The sequence below is a fragment of the Malurus melanocephalus genome, unplaced genomic scaffold (assembly GCF_030028575.1).
Source record: "Malurus melanocephalus ecotype Western Australia unplaced genomic scaffold, MMel_1.1 scaffold_3159, whole genome shotgun sequence".
NCBI classification, from domain to species: domain Eukaryota; kingdom Metazoa; phylum Chordata; class Aves; order Passeriformes; family Maluridae; genus Malurus; species Malurus melanocephalus.
Window position 1 is genome coordinate 3,447 of NW_026626391.1, and position 4,280 is coordinate 7,726.

The 4,280-nt window shown below is 57.1% G+C and overlaps 1 long non-coding RNA gene across 1 annotated transcript; it reads left to right on the top strand.

The window, feature by feature from the left end:
- Positions 1–6: 6 nt before the first annotated feature.
- LOC130588040 (uncharacterized) lies at positions 7–2,537 on the top strand. Its single transcript, XR_008966895.1, has 2 exons — positions 7–158; positions 357–2,537. It is a non-coding gene; the product is annotated as an uncharacterized LOC130588040 (long non-coding RNA).
- Positions 2,538–4,280: the final 1,743 nt, after the last annotated feature.

Here is a 4,280-nt window from a genome sequence, read left to right on the forward strand (position 1 = left end):
ATGGACCTGGAGGCCGCCATGATGGACCTGCTGGCCGTGCTCAGGGCTCAGCCCGGCCACGCCGGCGCCCGGCGGGAGCTGCGGAGAGTCCGGGGAGCGGCCAGGGACAGGGACGCGAGATTGGCCAGGAGATTGGGCCGGCTGTTCGCTTAATTAGGGTAATTAGGGGTAATTAGCTATGGGGAGGTAGGGCTAGTGAGGTGATGGACCTGGAGGCCGCCATGATGGTCGTGGAGGCCGCCATGATGGATTTACAGGCCACGCTCAGGGCTCAGCCCGGCCACAACAGGGACGTGTGATTGGCCCAAGGGCTGGGCCGGCTTTTCACTTAATTAGGGGTAATTAGGGTTAATTAGGGTAATTAGGGGTAATTAATTAGGGGGAGTTAGGGTTAGTGAGGGGATTGGACCTGGACGCCACCATGATGGTCCTGGAGGCCGCCATGATGGATCTCTGGCCGTGCTCCGGGCCCACTCCAGCCACGATGTGCAATTGGCCTGGCGGCTGGGCCGGCTCTTTGCTTAATTAGGGGTAATTAGGGTAATTAGGGGTAATTAATTACAGGGATTAGGGTTAGTGAGGGGAATGGACCTGGAGGGCACCATGATGGACCTGGAGGCCGCCATGATGGACCTGCTGGCCGTGCTCAGGGCTCAGCCCGGCCACGCCCGCGCCCGGCGGGAGCTGCGCAGAGTCCGGGGGGCGGCCAGGGACAGGGACGCACGATTGGCCAGGAGATTGGGCAGGCTGTTCGCTTAATTAGGGTAATTAGGGGTAATTAATTAGGGGCAGGTAGGGTTGTGAGGGGAATGGGCCTGGAGGCCGCCATGATGGATTTACAGGCCAAAGTCGGGGCCCAGCCTGGCCATGACAGGGACGCACGATTGGCCCATTGGCTAGTCTGGCTCTTTGCTTAATTAGGGGTAATTAGGGGTAATTAGTGAAATTTGGGTAATTAATTACAGGGATTAGGGTTAGTGAGGGGATTGGACCTGGACGCCACCATGATGGACCTGGAGGCCGCCATGATGGACCTGCTGGCCGTGCTCAGGGCTCAGCCCAGCCACACCGGCGCCCGGCGGGAGCTGCGCAGAGTCCGGGGGGCGGCCAGGGACAGGGACGCGAGATTGGCCAGGAGATTGGGCAGGCTGTTCGCTTAATTAGGGGTAATTAATTAGGGGCAGGTAGGGTTGTGAGGGGAATGGGCCTGGAGGCCGCCATGTTGGACCTGGAGGCCGCCATGATGGATCTACAGGCCAAAGTCGGGGCCCAGCCTGGCCATGACAGGGACGCACGATTGGCCCATTGGCTAGTCCGGCTCTTTGCTTAATTAGGGGTAATTAGGGTAATTAGAGGTAAATAATTACAGGGATTAGGGTTAGTGAGGGGATTGGACCTGGACACCACCATGATGGTCATGGAGGCCGCCATGATGGATTTACAGGCCGTGCTCCAGGCCTGGTCTAGCTGTGACCAGGATGCGCGATTGGCCCAAGGGCTGGGCCGGCGTTTCACTTAATTAGGGGTAATTAGGGTAATTAGGGGTAATTAATTACAGGGATTAGGGTTAGTAAGGGGAGTAGGCTGGATGCCACCATGATGGACCTGGAGGCCGCCATGATGGATTTACAGGCCAAGCTCAGCGCCCAGTCCGACCACAACAGGGACACAGAATCGGCCTGGTGGCTGGGCTGGCTCTTTGCTTAATCAGGGGTAATTAGGGGTAATTAATTATGGGGAGTTAGGGTTAGTGAGGGGAATGGGCCTGGAGGCCGCCATGATGGGCCTGGAGGCCGCCATGATGGATTTACAGGCCGAGCTCAGGGCTCAGCCCGACCACAACAGGGACACAGAATCGGCCTGGTGGCTGGGCCAGCTCTTTGCTTAATTAATGGTAATTAGGGTAATTAGGGGTGATTAATTACAGGGATTAGGGTTAGTAAGGGGAGTAGGCTGGATGCCACCATGATGGACCTGGAGGCCGCCATGATGGATTTACAGGCCAAGCTCAGGGCCCAGCCCGACCACAACAGGGACACAGAATCGGCCTGGTGGCTGGGCCAGCTCTTTGCTTAATTAATGGTAATTAGGGTAATTAGGGGTGATTAATTATGGGGAGTTAGGGTTAGTGAGGGGATGGACCTGGACGCCACCATGATGGACCTGGAGGCCGCCATGATGGATCTGCTGGCTGCACTCAGAGCCCCGTGGCCTTGCTGGCTCTTTGCTTAATTAGGGGTAATTAGAGGTAATTAGGGGTAATTAATTAGGGGGAGTTAGGGTTAATGAGGGGAGTTGGCCTGGAGGCCGCCATGATGGATCTGCAGGCCACACTCAAGGCCCAGCTCGCCCCTGACCCGGACGCACGATTGGCTCAAGGGCTGGGCCGGCTCTTTGCTTAATTAGGGGTAATTAACTACGATGAAATTAGCATTAATGAGCGGAGTGTGTTTGGTTTTCTTTGTGATCGGGTGCCTCATTAATTAATGTCAATTATACGTTTGTTATTTAACGCTAATTATAGGTTTGATAGCGATGTTTCTGGTGTTAATTATCGGGGGGGGAAATAAGAGTGGAAGTTCGTTAATGAGGTGTTAATTAGGGCTCAATCCATTTCCCCAATTTCTCTTTCTTGGGGGGGCGCCAATTGCTGTAATTAGCAATGTGTTAATGAGTGGGGTTTTATTGGGGAAAGCTCGTTAATGAGGAGTTAATTAAGATCCATTGCCCTTAATTAGGCTCCATCTTGACGGGGTATCACTGGCGTTAATTGGGGTTCATTAACGAGGAGGCTTTAATTAGGGAGGGCAGAGCTTCGTTAATGAGCTCATTAATGAATGGGGGGATTTCCCACAGGCCCCGCCCACCACGCTAACCCCGCCCCCTCATTAGTATATCAATCACCCCTCCCCCGTATCAATATAGAGATTTATTGACCGTCCAAAGGGGGCGGGGCACAGCAGAGGGAGGGGGCGGGGCTCGGCATGCAAATGAGGATGCAGATGAGGAGCGGCCGCAAAGCATCCTGGGAGAGCCGCGGGGGGAGGGGGGAGGGTTCCGGGCGTTTCCATGGCGACGCTGTGGTTATTATGGGATGCTGGGTGTCACCGTGGCGACGAGTCCGGCCCCGTTTCCATGGCAACGTTGACGCTGGGGGATGGTCGCCATGGCAACGGTGTCGCTATGGTTATTATGGGATGCTGGGCGTCACGGTGGCGACGATTCCGGCCCCGTTTCCATGGCAACGCMGCTGCTGGGATGGTCGCCATGGTGACGGTGCCGCCGTGGTTATTATGGGATGCTGGACGTCGCCATGGCGATGGACGCCGTTATCATTATGGGATGCTGGGCGTCACCATGGCAACGCTCTCCGGGCGATTTTCTTCCCGTTGCCATGGAAACGCCGATGCCGCTGGGATGGTCGCCATGGCGACGGTGCTGCCGTTATCATTATGGGATGCTGGGCGTTACCGTGGCGACAAAATCCGGGCATTGTCGCCCCGTCGCCATGGAAACGCCGATGCCGCTGGGATGGTCGCCATGGCRAYGATCGCTGCATGACGCCCAGGACCTGCCGCTGGTATTATGGGATGGCGACCGTCGCCGTGGTAACACTGACCGCGGTCGCCATGGCAACGCCGACGCTCCTCCGGTCCCCGAACCTTCACCGCGTCCCCGGATCATTATGGGATGGTTGGCGTCACCATGGCGACCACAGGGACCCCCCCAAAACCCCCCAGGTTTTTTTTTTGGAATGTTTTTGGGGTCTCCGGGGTCCCAGATGTCGTCATGGTAACAGGGGGCTCATTCTGGGATGGCAAGCGTCACCATGGCGACCACAAGGACCCTCCCCAGGTTTTTTTGGGGGATTTTTTGGCATCTCAGGGGTCCTGGTCGCCATGAGGCTCATTCTGGGATGGCGAGCATCACCATGGTGACCACGAGGCCCCTCCCCCCGGTTTTTTTTTGGGGATTTTTCGCCCTCTCAGGGGTCCCATTCACCATTGGTCTCATTCTGGGATGGCCAGCATCGCCATGGCGACCACAAAGCCCCTTCCCCCGGGTTTTTTTTGGGATTTTTCGGCCTCTCAGGGGTCCCAGCCGTCGTCCTGGTGCTGGGCAGCGATGATGATGACCACGGTGAGGATGGTGCACAGGACGATGGCGGCGATGCCCACGGCCAGGCTGATGAAGGAGAAATTCCGCGCCTCCCGCGAGGCGATCTCGGCCGAGACGATGTCCCCCCGCGCCACGGCCGTGCGCACCTGGGGGGGATGGGC